Source organism: Vulpes vulpes, chromosome X, assembly GCF_048418805.1.
Source record: "Vulpes vulpes isolate BD-2025 chromosome X, VulVul3, whole genome shotgun sequence".
NCBI lineage: Eukaryota > Metazoa > Chordata > Mammalia > Carnivora > Canidae > Vulpes > Vulpes vulpes.
This window is the reverse complement of record NC_132796.1, coordinates 119,687,341-119,708,990: the sequence shown is the minus strand read 5'-3', so window position 1 is coordinate 119,708,990 and position 21,650 is coordinate 119,687,341. Positions and strand designations below refer to the sequence as shown.

The window sequence follows — 21,650 nt, the reverse complement described above, 5'->3', positions numbered from 1 at the left end:
GGGTAAATCCCCAACAGTGCAATTGCTGGGTCGTAGGGCAGGTCTATTTTTAACTCTTTTAGGAACCTCCACACAGTTTTCCAGAGTGGCTGCACCAGTTCACATTCCCACCAACAGTGTAAGAGGGTTCCCCTTTCTCCGCATCCTCTCCAACATTTGTTGTTTCCTGCTTTGTTAATTTTCCCCATTCTCACTGGTGTGAGGTGGTATCTCATTGTGGTTTTGATTTGTATTTCCCTGATGGCAAGTGATGCAGAGCATTTTCTCATGTGCATGTTGGCCATGTCCATGTCTTCCTCTGTGAGATTTCTCTTCATGTCTTTTGCCCATTTCATGATTGGATTGTTTGTTTCTTTGGTGTTGAGTTTAATAAGTTCTTTATAGATCTTGGAAAGTAGCCCTTTATCTGATATGTCATTTGCAAATATCTTCTCCCATTCTGTAGGTTGTCTTTTAGTTTTGTTGACTGTATCCTTTGCTGTGCAAAAGCTTCTTCTCTTGATGAAGTCCCAATAGTTCATTTTTGCTTTTGTTTCTTTTCCCTTTGTGGATGTATCTTGCAAGAAGTTACTGTGGCCAAGTTCAAAAAGGGTGTTGCCTGTGTTCTCCTCTAGGATTCTGATGGAATCTTGTCTCACATTTAGATCTCTCATGCATTTTGAGTTTATCTTTGTGTCTGGTGCAAGAGAGTGGTCCAGTTTCATTCTTCTGCATGTGGATGTCCAATTTTCCCAACACCATTTATTGAAGAGACTGTCTTTCTTCCAGTGGATAGTCTTTCCTCCTTTATCGAATATTGGTTGACCATACATTTCAGGGTCCACTTCTGGGTTCTCTATTCTGTTCCATTGATCTCTGTGTCTGTTTTTGTGCCAGTACCACACTGTCTTGATAACCACAGCTTTGTAGTACAACCTGAAATCTGGCATTGTGATGCCCCCATCTATGGTTTTCTTTTTTAAAATTCCCCTGGCTATTCGAGGTCTTTTTTGATTCCACACAAATCTTAGAATAATTTGTTCTAACTCTCTGAAGAAAGTCCATGGTATTTTGATAGGGATTGCATTAAATGTGTAAATTGCCCTGGGTAACATTGACATTTTTACAATATTAATTCTGCCAATCCATGAGCATGGAATATTTTTCCATCTCTTTGTGTCTTCCTCCATTTCTTTCAGAAGTGTTCTATAGTTTTTAGGGTATAGATCCTTTGCCTCTTTGGTTAGGTTTATTCCTAGGTATCTTATGCTTTTGGGTGCAATTGTAAATGGGATTGACTCTTTAGTTTCTCTTTCTTCAGTCTCATTGTTAGCGTATAGAAATGCCATTGATTTCTGGGCATTGATTTTGTATCCTGCCACACTACCAAATTGCTGTATGAGTTCTAGCAATCTTGGGGTTGAGGCTTTTGGGTTTTCTACGTAAAGTATCAGGTCATCGGCGAAGAGGGAGAGTTTGACTTCTTTGCCAATTTGAATGCCTTTAATGTCTTTTTGTTGTCTGATTGCTGAGGCGAGGACTTCCAGGACTATGTTGAATAGCAGTGGAGAGAGTGGACATCCCTGTCTTGTTCCTGATCTTACGGGAAAGGCTCCCAGTGCTTCCCCATTGAGAATGATATTTGCTGTGGGCTTTTCGTAGATGGCTTTTAAGATGTCGAGGAAAGTTCCCTCTATCACAACACTCTGAAGTGTTTTGATCAGGAATGGATGCTGTATTTTGTCATATGCTTTCTCCGCATCTAATGAGAGGATCATATGGTTCTTTGTTTTTCTCTTGCTGATATGATGAATCACATTGATGGTTTTACGAGTGTTGAACCAGCTTTGTGTCCCGGGGATAAATCCTACTTGGTCGTGGTGATTAATTTTCTTAATGTGTTGTTGGATCCTATTTGCTAGTATCTTGTTGAGAATTTTTGCATCCATGTTCATCAGGGATATTGGTCTGTAATTCTCCTTTTTGGTGGGGTCTTTGTCTGGTTTCAGAATTAAGGTGACGCTGGCCTCATAGAACGAATTTGGAAGTACTCCATCTCTTTCTATCTTTCCAAAGCAGCTTTAGTAGAATAGGTATGATTTCTTCTTTAAACGTTTGATAGAATTCCCCTGGGAAGCCATCTGGCCCTGGACTCTTGTGTCTTGGGAGATTTTTGATGACTGCTTCAATTTCCTCCTGGTTATTGGCCTGTTCAGGTTTTCTATTTCTTCCTGCTCCAGTTTTGGTAGTTTGTGGCTTTCCAGGAATGCGTCCATTTCTTCTAGATTTCCTAATTATTGGTGTATAGCTGTTCATAATATGTTTTTAAAATCGTTTGTATTTCCTTGGTGTTGGTAGTGATCTCTCCTTTCTCATTCATGACTTTATTAATTTGAGTCTTCTCTCTCTTCTTTTTAATAAGGCTGGCTAATGGTTTATCTATCTTATTAATTCTTTCAAAGAACCAACTCCTGGTTCTGCTGATCTGTTCCACAGTTCTTTTGGTCTCAATTTCATTGAGTTCTGCTTGAATTTTAATTAACTCTCTTCTTCTGCTGGGCGTGGGGTCCATTTGATGTTTTTTCTCTAGCTCCCTTATGTGTAAGGTGAGCTTTTGTATTTGAGTTCTTTCCAGTTTTTGAATGGATATTTGTATTGCCATGTATTTCCCCCTCAGGACTGCTTTTGCTGCATCCCAAAGATTTTGAACGGTTGTATCTTCATTCTCATTAGTTTCTTTTCTTTTTTTTTTTAAATTAATTTTTATTGGTGGTCAATTTACCAACATACAGAAAAACACCCAGTGCTCATCCGGTCAAGTGTCCGCCTCACTGCCCGTCACCCATTCACCCCCACCCCCCGCCCTCCTTCCCTCCCACCATCCCTAGTTTGTTTCCCAGAGTTAGGAGTCTTTATGTTCTGTCTCCCTTCCTGATATTCCCCAACATTTCTTCTCCCTTCCCTTATATTCCCTTCCACTATTATTTATATTCCCCAAATGAATGAGAACATATAATGTTTGTCCTTCTCCGATTGACTTACTTCACTCAGCATAATACCCTCCAGTTCCATCCATGTTGAAGCAATTGGTGGGTATTTGTCATTTCTAATGGCTGAGTAATATTCCATTGTATCCATAGACCACATCTTCTTTATCCTAGTTTCTAAAGTAAGTGCAAACATATTCTATTTTTCTTTTCTTTAACACTTTCTTCACTCACGAGACACACACACACACACACACACAGAGAGAGACAGAGAGAGACAGAGAGAGAGAGGGGGGCAGAGACAGAGGCAGATGGAGAAGGAGGCTTGATGCAAGGAGCCCCATGTGGGACTCGATCCCGGGACTCCAGGATCATGCCCTGGGCTGAAGGCAGACACGAAACCAACTGAGCAGCCCAGGCGTCTCCATGTTCTATTTTTCTAACTTATAACTTACTTCCCTCAGGTAGGGAGAAGGGAGTCCTCCACCACAAGTGAATATCTGATATAAAGTGACACTGTACTCCTTAAATACTTCATTTCAATGAGAGGGACTTTCCCCTTGAGCCAAAACATTAAGTCTTAAGTATTTCCTCAGGCTGTTTTCTCCAAGTTTTTATTTCAATTCCAGTTAGTTAACGTACAGTATAATCATTAGTTTCAGATGTAGAATTTAGTGATTCAGTGCTTCCATACTCGCCCCCCGGTGCTCATCACTGACAAGTGCCTTCCTTATTGCCCATCACCTATCACACCCATTTCCCCACCACCACCACCACCACCACCACCACCACTTCCCCTTGAGCCACCATCAGCTTGTTCTCTGTAGTTAAGTCTGTTTCTTGGTCGGCCTCTCTATTCCACCCGAGTCCATGTTCATTTGTTGTGTTTCTTAACTTCCACACGTGAGCGAAATCATATGGTACTTGTCTTTTTCTGACTGCTTTGTTTTGCTTAGCGCAATACTCTCTGGCTCCACCCACGTTGCTGCAAATGGCCAAGATTTCATTATTTGTCATGGTTCAGCAATACTCTGTGTGTGTGTGTGTGTGTGTGTGTGTGTCTGTGTGTGTGAGTGTACATACTGGGACTGCATCAATACAAAAGGCTTCTGCACAGCAAAGAAACAATCAACAAACTTAAAGGGCAACCTATGGAATGGGAGAAGATATTTGCAAACGACATATCGGATAAAGGGTTAGTATGCAAAACACATAAAGAACTTATCAAACTCAACAACCAAAAACCAAAGAATACAATTAAAATGGGCAGAGGTTATGAATACGCATTTTTCCAAAGAAGACATAGAGATGGCCAAGTGACACACGAAAAGATGCTGAACATCACTCATCATCGGGGAACTACAAATCAAAACTACAATGAGGTGCGGGCGCCTTGGTGGCTCGGTCGGTCAATCGTCTGCCTTCGGCTCGGGTCATGATCCCAGAGTCCTAAGATTAAGCCCCTTGTCCGGCTCCAGCTCAGCAAGGAGCCAGCATCTCCCACTCCACTCCAGCTCCTGCCCTGTGACGCTATCTCTGTCACTGTCTCGGTCTCTGTCTCAAACAAATAAAAGTCTTGAAAAAACCCACAGCCCTACAATAAGGTATCACCTCACACCGGTCAGAATGGCCAAAATTAACAAGACAGGAAGCAACAGGTTATGGCGACAATGTGGAGAAAGGGGAAGCCTCTTATACCATTGGTGGGAGTGCCACTTGGGGCAGCCCCTCTGGAAAACAGTGTGGAGGTTCCTCAGAAAGTCACCCATAGTACTACCCTGAGACCCAGCAATTGCACCACTGGGTATTTACCCAAAGGTTACAAAAATAGTAATTTGAAGGGATATGTGCCCCCCGATGTTTACAGCAGCATTCTCAACAATAGCCAAGTTATGGAAAGAGCCCAAGGATCCATCAGCTGATGAATGGGAAAAGAAGTTGTGGTATATTTCACACATTTAAGAAGATTCTTATTTGAGAAATGTTGCCACCAGGCCCAGAGGCAAAATAAGTGCTCCAGTGTGTTGTCTGTGTATTTTCATGCATATCTGCATACTTTCCCTTCTATGCAATATAGACTTACTGACTTCAGTTCAATACGTTTCCCTGTTGCTTAAGATAACTGTAGCACATGCTCATGACTCCATTATTTTCTTATTGTTTCATTAGATAGCATATGGTCTGCAGAGCCGCTGGATTCAATCAAACATCGAGTCAGATGGGAGGACTGCTGTCTCACCGAATGGCTCTTACTCATAGTGTGACCTGACACTGTTCATAAGGAGTAAAAACTCGGGGGGAGGACTGTGGATATTGGCTGCTTGTGTTTACTATCCACAGAGAGATATATTATCTACGAAATGATTAAACTGCGGGTCAAAACAGTAAATGGTGTCTCCAAAATACCATTCGCTTTTCGTCCTGTGAGCTACCGATAAGGAAGTGAAACAAACGGTTCATTCATTGCTTCAGATTAATACAAGTTGGTCAGAATCACGGCATATTTTACCATTTAATTTTACATGTTTTCCCGTTCATTCTCAGCACTGAGTATTATTGATAACTTGAACTTGAGGTCAAGACGAGTCACTTACAGAGAAGAGGCAGGCCGGAGGAAGGGTAGGGGTCCTCGTTGCATCTGGCCCCCCATATTCAGCTAGATAACTTTCAAACCCTCCTGAACACCCATGAATTCAACCTGAGATGTAAGGGAAGGACAGTTGGAATGCTATAAATAGAAAAGTGACCACTTCTTGCAAGGCGTTCTGCACTGGACAAAACGACCAGGAGGATGAATTCGCCGCAAAAGGAAGAGCCGGAGGTGATACTCTGTGCCACAGATCTAATGGATATGGATTTAAGTAAGATGTGGAGATAGACACCAGGATCAGAATTATCAAATTTCTGGTGAGTCTGGGCAAACGCATAAAAGACTCTAGAGAATCTCTTCCTGCAGAAATGAGATCTAGCTCTTTCTTCTGTGGTTATGCTGAGTGAAGTAAGTCAATCGGAGAAGGATAATCATCATATGGTTTCACTCTTCCGGGGAGTATAAGAAATAGTGAAATGGATTGGAAGCGAAAGGAAGGAAAGTGACTGGGAAAAATTACAGATTGAGAGACAAAGCGTGAGAGACTCCTGACTCTGGAAAATGAACAAAGGGTTGCGGAAGGGGAGGTGGGTGATGTGTTGGGGTAACTTGGTGACAGGCACTGAGGAGGGCCTTTGATAGGATGAGTACTGGGTGTTATACTGTACGTTGGCAAATCGAACTTCAATAAAAACCAATGAAAAACAACTCGAAAAAAAAAAAGAAAATGAAATGAGGTCTAATCAGGGCAAAATTAAAAATACTCTAAGATGTGGTCTAACCTGGGTGCTCTAACAGCTCGCGTAAAAGAGTCAGAAGAGGGTGAGAGACAGAGAAGACTAGAAACCTAATCTCACATTTGGTAGGGGAACACTGACTCTCAAACTTTTCAAAAAGCATAAAAACCTTTGGAGAGAATCTCTTCCTGCACAAATGAGATCAAATGAGGCCAAAATTAAAAAGAGCCTAACAGAGATGCGGTCTAATGTAGGTGCTCTAACCGCTAGGGTAATTGAGGCAGATGAGAGAGTGAGTGACACAGAAGACTAGTAACTTAACCTCGCATTTGGTAAGGGAACACTGACTCTCAAACTTTTCAAATGCATGAGTGGGTAGCCCGTTAAAGTTTCAGTATCTAAATTGTATGGTATCACAGTCGGAATGCTAGCAAGAGTAATAAAGGGCTTACCTTAGAAAGTTGGAAGGTAGCCTCCTCGCATATCCCGCATAGCCGTCACTCATATCAGAATCTCACCGTTTCTGTGGAACAGCCACAAAGCTAACCATGTATCTCTGTGGTGGCCCCACAGAGGAAACTCGGCCCTTGTCTGAGTAGTTTCCGGCCTTGCATCCCAGGACTGACGGCTTTATGTACACCATGAATCATCAGTTCAAGTAATTTCTGACCACCAGTTGCGGCACCGGTTGTGCGCCACTGCCAAAGACACACTCCAATATTCGGGTGTAAAGATGAGGACATCCTCCAAAAACCCTAACTGCTACCTTCTAGCTCATTATTGCCAGGAGGATCTGTAGTCCTGTGTGAGTCCAGGGGACAGGACACTGGCGCCCTCAGGGATAGAGCAGAAGGTCAGCATCATACAGTGACACCGCATCTCTACCACTGCAGACGGTATGCGACACTGCCATAGACTGGAGCACGCAGCCTGAAGGAGTAACCAGATCGGAGCTGCGCTTTCCAGAGACTTCCACAGAGCCTCACGGTGTGACTCAGAGGTCATATGGGGCCGCAGAGCTTTGGGCCAACCTTACATACATGCAGTGCGCTCTACCTGTGACCAGCTAGCAGGGAACAATGGGCTGGATCCTACCTTCATTTCACTATGTCGAAGGTCATGAACATGAGGGTGATTGAGTTAATATGTTTCTGTGCAGAGACTTAAAGAATGCTCCTCCTTATGCGTAGGCACATCATAAGTGTTGAATCGAGGTGACTTGCTAGCCGTCGACACCCTCATTCTTCTTAACACCCTGGGCAGGTAGTAGTCACTCAGCCAGTGTGATGGACTGAGGTGCTTGTGACAGAGTACGTTGTTCTCTCTGTGAGATTTCTTCCCTATGCGCAGCTCGATTTGACAACAGTGGCCTCTTAAGAAGCGACTTTTTCCAAGTACTGAGGTCAGCAACCAAGCAGAAAATAAAACGCTGCATGAGGTTCAAAGATGAGGACCGTCGCGTCACAGTAGTTTATTAAAAATGCAGACTGTCAACTTTTCTTTCCTAACATTGACTTGCAAGTTTTAAATGGAGAATATTATGCTGGGTTCGTTTGTTCTAACGTTGAATGTATGCGATAAGTGTTCTCCTTTAAGATAGAGTTCAACAATTGTATTTCGTTTTGTCTTGGGGAAATGAGGTCGTGTGCTTTTCTATGCTAATGCATTCAACACATGAGGGGACTTGCACACAGTATATAGCATAATCGAATTATCAGATGGATACAAAAGGTTAAAGGGATGGAATCAGCACACATACAGTGCGGGCACCTTTCCAGAGAAAATCAGCAACGCGGTAGTGTTTTTCTGAATCTTTCACAGGTGCTTAAGTATAATGTTAAATGCCCATATTTACCATATAGCCCTCCACCCCCATTGTTTCTCCTCAAAATGGAAATATCACACAGATGATTATTGAAGCTACCCGCATTTCGGTTCCATCTGGTCTAGAGACATAGAGCAAACATTCGGTGAGGCTTTATAGACAAATTCCTGAGCATGGAGGAGAGCTACTCCTGTATCAATCTAGAAAGATGTGGAAATATCTATTGGCTTTACATTTCTTTTAACTTTAGTTCCATGATGAAACGATAATGGGACTGTAGTATTAAGTGAAGGATGCTAGAGAGCAACGGAAGCTCACAGCTCTTGTGGGGTAAACATCAGCATGTAGTAAGGTGGGGGGAGGGCGGAACCCTTCAAAGGCATGTATCAAACTGCTAATAGCAGTGATTCCTGAGGTGACTGAAGGTGCTTGCTTTCTACTTCATGTACTTCTGTAGAGTTTAAATACTTTTCGTTACCAATCATACATGACACTTGTAATCAGGAAAAAACCATACAAATCAACACCATCTGACTGAGGGCAATGCTTAAACACTCTCAAGTCAGCGCCACTTAAAAATAGAGAAACTTCAAGATAACATTTTTAAAATAGAGAAATTTCCAGTATCCTGCGTTGTTAAGTCACTAATCCGGTTTTGGTTGCCCACAGACAAATCTTCACTAACAGATAAACGTGCTTAAGTGTCTTCGGGAACAGCATTAACCAACCATTGTTGGTTCCAAACCTCTAGCCTCTGAAGCGATCAGCCCCGTCCCTTTCCTTTCCCCATAATCCACAACCCACTTGAAAAGTAGTTTACATGCAGAGAAAGGGCAACATCTTACACCGCTGGTGGGAGTGCAACCTGGTGCAGCCACTCTGGAAAAGTGTATGGAGGGTCTTCAGAAAGTTAAGAGTGGAGCTCCCCTACGACCCGGCAGTTGCACTACCAGGTCTTTATCCAAGGGATGCAAACACAGTGATTCGAAGGGGTACATGCACCACAGTGCCTGTAGCAGCAATGTCCGCAACAGCCAATATATGGCAAGACACCAGATGTCCATCGATGGATGAAGGGATAAAAGAAAGAGGCAGGGTATATGGGGTATATATCTATGATGGAATAGCACTCAGCCACCAAAAATGTAAACTCTTGCCATTTGCAACACCATGGATGGAACTAGAGGGTCTTACGCTAAGCGAAATAAGTCACTCAGAGAAAGACAAATACCATATGATTTCACTCATGTGTGGAGTTTAAGAAACAAAACAGATGAACACAGGGGAAGGGAAGGAAAGATAGGATGAAAATTGAGAGGGAGGCAGAACATAAGAGACGCTGAACTCTAAGAAACAAACTGAGGGGTGCTGCAGGGAAGGTGTGTGTGTGTGTGTGTGTGCGTGTGGTGCGGGGAGGGATGACTGGGTGATGTGCATTCAGGAGGGCACTTGGTGTGATGAGCACTGGGTGTTATGTATGCAAATGAGGAATAACTAAATTCTACCCATGAAACAAACAACAGTAACAACAAGTAGTCTACATTTGCAACGTACTCCTACCTTCGAATTTGCTTTCTAATACATTGATGTCTGGAGTTTGTCCAAATCATTCTACTAAACCTGTTTAAGGTAAGCATAGACTTTCTGCTTTGGGGGTTGGTGGGGGTGGTTAGAGAGAGGCAGGGGAAGAGGCAGAGGAGGAGAGAGATGCAGAGGGGAGGGTCGAGAACCCAAGCAGACTCTGTGCTGAGCGGGGAGCCAGAGCCAGGTGGGGCTCCATGTCCTGACCGTAAGGTCATGACCTGAGGCAAAGTCAAGAGTCAGATTCTTAACTGAGTGAGACACCCAAGAGCCCCAAGCATGGACTTTCAATTGTTTTCCACTAATTGTCTTGCATAACTTCTCTGCAATAGTTGACATGTTCATCACTCCCTCTTGTTGAAAGGCTTTGCTGTGCTTTCATGTAGTCTATGCTCTTCCTTGCCCAACACTGTTCTCCAACTCCTTTCTGGACTGCTTCTTCCTCCCCATCTTTGACTTTTCAGAATTCCATCGCTCCTCATTTTACATTCAGTGAACACTTTTCTGTATCCTGAAGACTACCATCTTATTTGCTAAAAACTGGTCCTTTACAACAAGGAGTCTGAGGTCTTGGTCAACAAATGTCTGTGTAAGGGGCTGCCACCATGTGTGTTGCACAGTGGATTTCAAACCATGTGCGAATTCCCATGCTCTTGAAGGAAAGGAAAATGAACACTGAGTCTAAACAGTCACACGGAGGCGTGCCTGGGTGGCTCAGGCAGTTAAGCCTTGGACTCTTGCTTTCAGCTCAGGTCATCATCAAGTGGTGGTGAGGTCGTGCCCCACGTGGGGCTCTGCACTGGATGAGGAGCCTGCTGAATATTCTCTCTGTCTCTCTGTCTCCCTCCGCCCCTCCCCTGCCAATAAATAAATAAATAAATAAATAAATAAATAAACAAATAGTTACTGTAAAGAATAATATAAGCCACATAATAATGATGATATTTGATGTGGCCTTAGAATGACTGGTTGGGATTTTATTTATTTTATTTTATTTTTTATTTTTATTTTTTTATGGAGTTCAATTTGCCAACATATAGTATGACACTCAGTGCTCATCCCGCCAAGTGCCCCCCTCAGTGCCCATCACCCAGTCACCCCAACCTCCCGCCCACCTCCCTTTCCACTACCCCTTGTTTGTTTCCCAGATTTAGGTGTCTCTCATGTTTTGTCACCCTCACTGATATTTTCACTCATTTTCTCCCTTTTCCCCTTTATTCCCTTTCACTATTTTTTATTTCCCCCAAATGAATGAGACCATATAAGGTTTTTCTTTCTTCAGTTGACTTATTTCACTCATCATAATGCCCTCCAGTTCCATCCACGTCGAAGCAAATGGTGGGCATTTGTTGTTTCCAATGGCTAAATAGTATTCCATTGTATACATAGACCACATCTTCTTTATCCATTCAACTTTTGATGGACACCGAGGCTCCTTCCACAATTTGGGTATTGTGGACATTGCTGCTATAAACATTGGGGTGCAGGTGTCCTGGGTTTCACTGCATCTGTATCTTGGGGGTAAATCCCCAGCAGTGCAATTGCTGGGTCGTAGGGCAGGTCTATTTTTAACTCTTTGAGGAACCTCCACACAGTTTTCCAGAATGGCTGCACCAGCTCACATTCCCACCAACAGTGCAAGAGGGTTCCCCTTTCTCCATATCCTCTCCAACATGTGTTGTTTCCCGTCTTTTTGATTTTCCCCAGTGTCACTGATGTGAGGTCGTATCTCACCGTGGTTTTCATTTGTATTTCCCTGATGGGTAGCGATGTGGAGCATTTGCTCATGTGCTTGTTGGCCATGTCTATGTCTTCCTCTGTGAAATTTCTGTTCATGTCTTTTGCCCATTTCATTATTGGATTGTTTGCCTCTTTGCTGTTGAGTTTTACAAGTTCTTTATAGATCTGGCATACTAGCCCTTTATCTGATACGTTATTTGCAAACATCTTCTCCCATTCTGTAGGTTGTTTTTTAGTCTTTTTGACTGTTTCTTTTGCTGTGCAGAAGGGTTTTGGTTGGGATTTTAAAGGTGAGTTGTGAAGAGGAAGCCGCGTTTTCTCTTCTGAATTACACCAGACCCTTGCTACTTGGAATCAAACATACATATAAGACACGACTTATCTCAAGACTAGCCTTCATTAGCACAGGGGCAGATGTCTACTCTTTTCACTAACTGCATCCAGAAAAATGCCAGCCGATTAGCCGAAAAAAATCTCTAGTTAAGCAGGTGAAGAATATGGTTAAAGACAGTTATTGGGTAACGTTTTGCAGTTTATGTGATCTAAGTTGAAGTAACAGATTCAAATGCGTACTGATACCTACCTATTTTAAAAGATGAAACACACAGGGATTCAAATATTCACAAGTCAAAGAGAATGTTTTCCTATTTTATTATAGAATTGCATTTCTCGGGGGATCCCTGGGTGGCTCAGCGGTTTGGCGCCTGCCTTTGGCCCGAGGCCTGATCCTGGAGTCCCAGGATCGAGTCCCACATCGGGCTCCCGGCATGGAGCCTGCTTCTCCCTCCTCCTGTGTCTCTGCCTCTCTCTCTCTCTCTCTCTCTACGTCTATCATAAATAAATAAATAAATAAATAAATAAATAAATAAATAAATAAATCTTTAAAAAAAAAAAAGAAATGCATTTGTCTATTCATAAGCAAAGTATGACAGCATTTAAATAGTCACTACCTTTCCTCCTGGTAAATTTCAAATTTTCATCAAAATGTTACTAAAGGCAAAAAATAAAAATAAAAATAAAGACAGTCTCCCGCATCCCCTGAATGTCCTGGCATGTTTCTGATGGGTAGAGAACAAAACAATGTATGGAATGTTATGTTTTAGCTAACACATAGGGAGAGTAGGTCTTTCTTTCTCTCTGTCTAGAGCTAGGTACCTATGATGAACAAAAATATATTAGAAAAGGTTACAGGGCAGCCCGGATGGCTCAGCAGTTTAGTGCCGCCTTCAGCCCAGGGTCTGATCCTAGAGATGTGGGATCAAGTCCAATGTCAGGCTCCCTGCATGGGGCCTGCTTCTCCCTCTGCCTCTCTGTCTCTCTGTCTCTCTGTCTCTCTCTCTGTCTCTCTCTCTCTGTCTCTCATGAATAGATTATAAAATATAACAAAAAGAGAAAGAAATGGTTACAAAGGAAGGACCTGGGTGGAGATTACAGAAATGGAACCTGCTTCTCTTAAAGTATCCTGCTTTTTAGTTTAGTTTCATTATTTTTATTTTTTTGCCTTTTTGATTTTTTGAAATCATAAATTTATTTTTTAATTGGTGTTCAATTTGCCAACATACAGAATAACACCCAGTGCTCATCCCGTCAAGTTTTGTTTTAGAATCCATAAGTTTTTCATGACATTATAAAACGATGGAACTTAAAAGACTATGTCTAAACATCGATAAAAAAACGAACCACATGGCATAGTTGTGTCAGTTGTATATATCAAATTGGTGGTTTAACCATACAGAATAGAGAACTCTTTCAAATGATTTACAAGTATAGCAATGTTAGGGGCGCCTGGGTGGCTCACTCGGGTTAGTGTCTGACGTTGGCTCAGGTCATGATCTCGGAGTTCTGGGATTGGGGGCCACGTAAGGCTATCCACTCAGCAGGGAGTCTGATTCTTCCTCTCCCTCTGTCCCTCACGCTGCTTGAGCTCTGTCTCTCTCAAATGCATAATTAAGAGTCTGAAATTCACACACACACACACACACACACACACACACTGCAATTTTGCAGTGTATCCCAGCGATGGGATATACCTTAGAATAAAAAAGAACAAAGCATCTTGAACTACATGAAGAAACATAAAGCTTCATTAAAAAATCAGATTGCTGGTAGTAATATTTCCTTTGTTATTGTAAAATGCCATACATTCAGAGGTGCACACACACAAACACATACACACACCAAAAGGGGCTTAGTAATTATATGAACATCATTAGAATTCAAGAATTCCTTTTAAAACAAAAGACACAAATATAAGAGCAAATTAATCCTGAATGTCTTTGGAAGGCCATAGTTAACCCCATGCCGGGGCGGGGTGGGGTGTGTGTGTGTGTGTGTGTGTGTGTGTGTGTGTGGCGGTTGTTGTTGGTGGTGGTGGTTATGCTCTGGTTTTAAAGGAGGGATTTTGCCAACCCAGCCATACAGAACTGGTCAAAGTGCAAGTTGAGTTATAAAATGGCTGGGGAGTTCATCTCATTTTCTAGATGTTGAAGTAATCATACACCCATGGTGTCCTGTCATCACCCCCATTGAATAAAAAAGCATAAAGATCATCTTGTACGTGAGCCATTGTGTAGAATAGAAAAGCTAATTTCTCTGAAGTTTTCCTCAAGTAATCTAGCTCAGGCAAGCAGCATTTAGTTAAAGAGGATCAGAGCTATAACTTCACATCCACCAAGATGTGTGATTGAGACATACTTTGTAAAATCACCCTCGTTTTTTTTTTTTTTTCACCCTCGTTTTTTAATCAGAGAGAGCCACCTCAGGACTGGCCTGTCTGCAAAAGAAGTCCAGTTTTAACAAACTGGGCCTGATGACTTCCATAAGCTCAGCAAGAATAACGATTGATCATACGGACCTTTTAGAATCTGCTTTGCCAGAACTTTTTATAAGGAATCTCTAGGTTGAACTTTTAGCAGCCCCTTCAGGCCAGAAGCCAAACCAAGCATTTGCAATGAGACATGGCGGCAATACCTGTAGGTGTGGGAGGGTTCCTCTTCACGGGGTCGCCAAAGTATCCTGAGTTTCCTGCACCTGCCAGGAAGCGACAGTCCTTACTCACCTCACCTGGTGAGGGGAGGCTACTGGGAGCTCCGTAAGCAAGGTATCAGGCCAAAATCTCCATTGGCTTTGTGCCTCCACGTTTCATAATGTCAGCCTTAGTCCCTTAAAGCCGTTTGGTCATCTCCGAGTCTGTGCATGTCTCTCAAATAGGACATGCCAGCGAAGCCCTGGTAAAATGACCAATATATATCCAATAGTGTCCTGTGATAGGAACAGACTCTTACGAACTTCTGTAACTGACTATGAGGGCCATGGAAGGAAGAACACTCATGGAGAGACAGACCTTTTGAATTTCAGAGGCATCAAGTAGAGAGAAAAGGGAATGATCTGATTTGTTTATAAATGATGCCTTTTATCATATTTCTCTGCAAGTCAATGTTTTAGCTCTTTATCCTGTTTGGAAAAGGTCTAGATGTCCAATGAACTTAATTTTAATTACCATCCACACAAAACTTAAAGGTTTAGGTTACCAAAACTTTTGAGAGCTATCTTAACAATTACCTGTGAAAACTTTGAGACAGACAAGGTAAAGCATCATTTTAAGTCACCTTGTTGCTAACAAATTGCAGCTCAGGTACCTCGGGCTTATTTGACCTTTAGCAAACCTTGACAGACTACAAGTTTCACATTAAATGCTGATAACTTTAGCGATATGTCTATCTTAATTAAACCGACACGCCGGGGGCGCCTGGGTGGTTCAGGGGTTGAGCGTCTGCCTTTCGTTCAGGGCATGATCCCAGTGTCCTGGGATGGAGTCCCGTGTCGGGCTCCCGGTAGGGAGCCTCCTTCTCCCTCTGCCCATGTCTTCGTCTCTCTCTGTGTGTTTCTCATGAGTAAATGAGTAAAATCATTTTTTTAAAAAAAATTTAAATTAATTTAAATACAGATTATGTGCCACCCGGGTCCACTTTTAAAAACTAGTGTATTCCCCATTTGTCAATGTCTGCCTATGACACTGCTGGGGAAATCTGAAGTGAGCAGTGTCTGTAGCCAGTAACCAAGCTGGGGCAGAAACAGGAGCAGGGGCAGGGGGAGACAGAAGAGGCAAAGTGCAGCCAGGAGGCAGAGCAAGAGGGTTTCCACATCTAAAGCTCATCCACTTGAACAGATGAGCAAATGCCGTGTTCTTCCACTATCAGTGTAGAATTAGGCCATCCAGATCAGGCCGGGGAAGACAGGGAACTTCCCCGAAACAAAGAGAGTTTTGGCAGCTGCTCGGGAACATTCCTTCAAGTCTCCATCCGGAGCTAGACTAACCTTGGTTGGCTCCAATGATACCCATTAACCTGGGAAATGAATGAGGGAGAAGCCCCCACATCTCTTAGGAGGAGGAACAGTGAGAGAGTCAGTCGCAAACCGCTTTGCTGCAGAAGGCCTGTATTTCTTCCAGAGGCCTGGATTTATTTGGTTTATCCCTCCTAACGTATTGGATAATAGGGACTTTACCAGCCAACATGTTCAGGCCAACACACTCTGCAAGAGCTCCTTGGGTCGGGGTCCTGACGGAAAGCCCCGTTCTCTGCAGAAGAGATCCAATGATAGATCCCGTGGAGGCCAAACAGTGTTACAGAAGATCAGGCCTTCCCTACGTTTTGCAAGTCAAATTGTTTCCAGCTGGGTAAAAGGCACCCCAAGGGAGAGTCCTTGGGAACTGAAAAAGAGACCGTGCCTTGCCTCGAAGGTCACGCTTTATTTCACCTTGCTTTGAAGAACCCACAGTTTTTCACCCATGGAAAACACTAGACAGGTTTCCAGGGAAAAATGCCCAAATTTGCAGTACCGAATCCAGACTAATTTTTGTGGAGGATGGTGAGTTTCCCATCTCGTGATCCAGGCAGGAATCAGTTACCCCATACCTTTTACAGAGAGGTTGACTATGCAGGCATCCCTACATATCAGCTCTCTCCTGTCAACCAAGGCGTCCCCTGTGTGCCTACCCAAGGTGACAGGGTGGCCTAACAACTTGGGTTGAGGAGGGATCAGGCTGATAGGAGCAGCCACTCTTACCTGTCCATCACCTAATCCTCCTTGGCTCCTCTGGATTCCTCCTTCGCCCACCCCGCCACACCGAGAGAAAAGAAAAACAAAAGTGTCCTAATCGGACAGATTAGCAAGGCTAATGGTTTAAACTGTGATATTCTTTTGAGAAGGATAAGGACAAGCAAAACATATAGGGTCTCTCAGCGGGGGAGGCATGTGCTGCTTACAGATGAGGCTTCCCCAGGGCGTAAGCCCCAGGGCCGGTCTCCATCCTTTTACGAGTCTCAGAGACCCCAAGGCCATCAATGGTGACCAAAGGGCAGGTTCAGAGTGCTGGATTGCCAGTCCTTATGTCCACTCTCCGGATGCACCTTAAACTAGCAGGGGAACTTATAAATGACCTTTATTCTTTGGAGCTCTCTTGCTGGAGACCTCATTGTTTGGTCACATGAGTTTGCTTGCATTCCTAGCCGCACGGTGCCTGATGTCTCAGGCCCATTACAAACCCATTTCAATTATGTTTCCTCGCCTTACCCCTGCTACTTCTCCTGTTCACACACCTGAGTGTCGTATGTGAGCATGGCCCCACTATAGGCAAAGTCGCTGAGGCAGGGGAAAAGCCAATTAAGAAAGCCAGAGAAGGAGGACCGTCAGTGGAACTCGTTAGGATCAGGCCACCAGTCCCTTCTTTTGAGGAAGCGGGATTGACCAAACCTTTCTCTAGAAGCCTGTCACCTGGCTCTTGAGACCAGGAGCCATGCTATTCACCTGTAGCTGGCTGACAGGTGCCCTGGTTTGCTGTTTGTTACAAGAAGAGGTTATCCAAGGGAGAGATGTCTCCCAGGAAAGAAAGGAAAGAGTCCGCATTTACTCACCCTTTGGTGAGCACGATCCCGGGTTTCAGCACCAAAATGCTCGGGAGAACTTGGATCTGGTCTCACAGAATCCAAGAATGAATCTTGTGGACAAAGGAGAGTGACTAAAGCCATAGAAGCTCATGAGGAGAGGACACGTAGAAGGCTCTCAGCAGTGAGAGGGGCCCCGACAGGGTTGCCACTGAAGGTGTTTTTGGCTGGCCTTTCATAGAGAACCCGACTAGGGAGTTTCTGGCCTTGAGATTTCTTGTGTCATCATGAGTGGATGACATATGGCTATTTTGGGGTCTGGTGAGTGTCTGTGCTTACTATGTAACGGTCAAAGGATGATACCCCCTACCTTTCAGGGCTCGGGGCCAGATCCACTTCCTTACCTGTTTTTTTTTTTTTTCCATCTTGGTGTCCTCGGGAGTTATGGGAACCTGGTTCTGGGGCCTTCCCCTTACCTTTCCCTGCCTAGCCCGATCTATCCCTAACTGAATTATATACTTTGTAAGGAATGAGTAAGACTAATAACACCTCATCCCATGGCTCTGTCTTTACAATATATGTTTTTTAAAAGACCCCCACGTATAAAGGATCACCTGATGGGATGTGGAGATTATGCATGTGAAGCCCTTAGCACAATGCCTGAGACTGGATGGTGTTCAGTAGGCAGCAGCTGCAATTTTGTAGAATTTAGATCAGTGCCAACCTTGGGCTAAGGCCTTCCTCAGATAACCATGCATAGTTCTGAGATTCTCCTGTCATGTACCATTTCCAGACATTTTGGGGAGGTGCCATAATTTCTTCTATGCAGCAACGATGTGGGGCTAAAAACCATCAGTAGACATGTGAAGGTAAAGCTGGAAACGACCCAATGGCAGAAAGTCCCTAAAGATCCAAGCAGAGAGGAGGGGCACCTGGGTGGCTCAGTCAGTCAAGTGACTGACTCTTTACTTTGGCTCTGGTAGTGAGCTCAAGCCCCGCATTGGGCTCTGCAATCGGAGAGGAGCCTGCCTGAGATTCTCTCCCTCTCCATCTGCCCCACTCCTGCTTGTGTGCTCTCTCTCTCCCTCTCTCTGATAAATAAATGAATCTGTGGTGGCCCAGGGTGGCGCAGTCAATCAAGCGACTGATTCTGGGTTGTGGCTCAGGTTGTGATCACAGGATGGTGAGGTGGAACCCTGCATCGGGCTCTGCACTCAGTGCGGAGTCTGCTTGAGATTCTCTTTCCACTTCCCTCTGTCCCTCAATTCGTTCACTAGTTCTCTGTCTCACTTAAATAAATAAATAAATAAATAAATAAATAAATAAATAAATAAATAAATAAAGCAATCTTCAAAAGGAAAAAGATTCTGGCAGAGAGGGAGCTACATAGGCAAGAAGATAGAGACTAGCTTTCTACTTTAGTGCAGTATTTCCTGGTGTCTCTCCTAAGAAAGAGGTGTATATATACTCTCTAATGTTTACGGATTGGCATTTACAAGGTGTTTCCACCTTGTAATACCAATTGTCCCATTGGAGAGTCTACTGATTGCCTCTTGTTGGTAATTGCTGTGGGTGGGCAGCATCCCTTCTGAGACACAGGAAGATTTTCCCAGGAAAACACCCATGGACCTCTTATCACATGATTTCATCACATAGTCAACTACTACTTACCTAAGCAATACATTCATACCAATTTATTCTATACCACTTATGTCCCTTCCTTTTGTCATGCCGCAGGCTGCTGATCACTAAGTACACTACGTACTGAGTATTGCCTCTGCCCGCTCACATAAAACCAGATGTCTTAGTATGAATATGAGAACTTTCATGGGGACCTTTGGAGTACTTTATTTTTGCCTCTATAGCTACTGGAAAACTTCCCAAATGAGGACCTTCTTAGACGTTTGGAACAGAACTTCAGACGCATATACCAACACATGCTTTGGCTTGAAAGGAAACTTAAGAACATGTGAAATTGGGCAATTAATTTCTCCCTGTAATGTCAAAGATTGGAAAGCGGTGGAGGACTCATTTGTTCCTGTATACATTACTGCAGTTAGAAAAAGATATTCTGTATGGGCTTATGTTTGAAAACTTGCAAACAAAAACCTGAAAACAAACAGAAAGTTGGTATACAGGGGTCAGAATTGATATGAAAAACAAAACAAGACAAAACAAAAACAACACACGACACCATACAGAAAAACGGGAGAAAATCATTCCTCTCCTCCTAATGGGATTGTTTTCTTTTGAATGATTCATGGGAGGAATTTCAGTATCTCAGAAAAATCTATTTAAAGGGCTTATTCAAAATATATTCTGAAACAATGTCATGTTTATTAAATAACATGCCCAAATGCACACGGTATTATGTCACCAAATGTTAAAACAAATGCCCACTACAAAAGGAGAGGTATAAGAATCAATTATTCAAATTCCTAGCTCTCAAGTATAAAATCAGAGTTCCACATACTCAATGAATATTAAAGTTGAAAACGAAGCACTGTATGTGATTTATCTTTAAAGACAGATGTGAGGGGATGCGTGGGTGGCTCAGTGGTTTAGCGCCTGCCTTCCACCCAGGACATGGTCCTGGGCACCGGGATCGAGTACCACGTCGGGCTCTGTGCATGGAGCCAGCGTCTACCTCTACCTGTGTCTCTGCATCTCTCTCTCTCTCTCTCTCTCTGTGCCTCATAAATAAATGAACAAACAAACAAACAAAATGTTTTTTAAAAAAAAGACAGATGTGAAATGCTTAAGCCCTAAGTAATTAAGTACATGCGCATATTTGTGAAATATGTTCAATAAATGCTAAGGGTAGGTGTCATTTAATAGTGAACCAACACCAATTAAATGACATTTCGGTGTGCTTGTGGAAATGACGCATTCACAAACCCATGTCTCAGCACTGATATTTATACACGTAGTTCTTTTCTCCCAGCGATTGTAGGCAGTTTAATGGATTCAAAAACACAACCTTATGTTTGCTTGCAATCATTTTTATAAGGCAGTAGAGTACGTTTTCTTCTGAAACCATATTGGTATTGGAATTGGCTCAGTAAACTAATGAGTAAATAGAAGCGGGTGCACGGATAGGACAGATTTTATATTCTTTAATTTTTTTCCCTTTAGGCAAAGCAATGGAGCCTTCTTTCTGTACTTGTGGTTTGAGCCTTTTGGGGCTAATACAGATCCACTGAGGGCAAGCCTAAAATTAAATCATCCTTACTGCTAACAGCTAATTGACAGTGTTAAGTACAAAAAGTCTTCATTACTAACAAAGGGTTGAAAGCTTAATACGTATATAATTGTGGAACTGCCGCTCCTCACACAGCTTTTTAGGGTTGGGGTTTTAACAGGAATAGGTTCTTGCACTTAGCAAGCAAGCTATGATAAACAAGACGTACCAATTTCAACTACAATCTTTAAACTACTACAGTGTGGTTCAGTGCAGCTAACGTCGTACTTAATAAAACGTAGCTTCCCGTTCTTTCGTTCTTCAAAGTCGTCAGAACAACAGGGAATGAAGAGACTTCCTAACCATTGCCAGCTCTTGCTGCTGCTGATTCAAGGAAGGAAATATGGGACATTCGCCTGTTATTTGGGTAACTGTCATACATTTTGGCAAAACAAATACCCCAATGCTCACATCCCTCCTTGGGTCTTAATATTACATGTATACTACTTACAGCTTCCCTCATAATTTTGTTTTGCAACTTGGCGATTTCTTCCCTGACTTCACTTTGTTCATCAGTAAGAAGATGTTCATGGTCCCTGTCCAAGGCATGCAAACTCTAAAACAAGAAGCCTAGTTCAGGTATAAAGCACCACTTTTCATCTCATGCTGCAAACATGTACAATCAAATTTCAGGGAGTGCCTGGGTGGCTTAGTGGGTTACGAGTCGGCCTTCAACTCAGGTCATGATTTCAGGGTCCTGGGATCGAGCCCCACGTCAGGCTCTCTGCTCAGCTGGGAGTCTCCTTCTCCCTCCCCCTCTCCTTCTCCCCCTGCGTGTGCCCTCTCTCAAAAGATATTTTTCAAAAAATTGAGTTAGATTTCAAAGGTAACAGCCCTTAATATTCAAGGGATGCTCATTTATTTTTCCAAACAAGACACTGTACCTGACACTTGGAGATTGGAATACCCACTTAAGAAATTTTTGAAATGTTGTGTTTGAGTCAAATATTATTATTACAGAGGCACGACAGTAGTACACTTGGCTCCAAACAACGCATTAATAGACAGTTAAGGTCGAGGTGGAGGAAGAACAGATAAAGACTGACCGTCCCACAGAATGAAAATCCATAATTTTAAAACACTCT

At 43.1% G+C, this 21,650-nt stretch overlaps 1 long non-coding RNA gene across 1 annotated transcript; it reads right to left on the bottom strand.

Moving 5' to 3' along the window:
• Positions 1 to 20,420: 20,420 nt before the first annotated feature.
• Positions 20,421 to 21,178, bottom strand: LOC140596092 (uncharacterized). The gene is made up of 2 exons (XR_011998125.1): positions 21,017 to 21,178; positions 20,421 to 20,889 (listed from the first exon to the last, which is right to left on the bottom strand). It is a non-coding gene; the product is annotated as an uncharacterized lncRNA (long non-coding RNA).
• Positions 21,179 to 21,650: the final 472 nt, after the last annotated feature.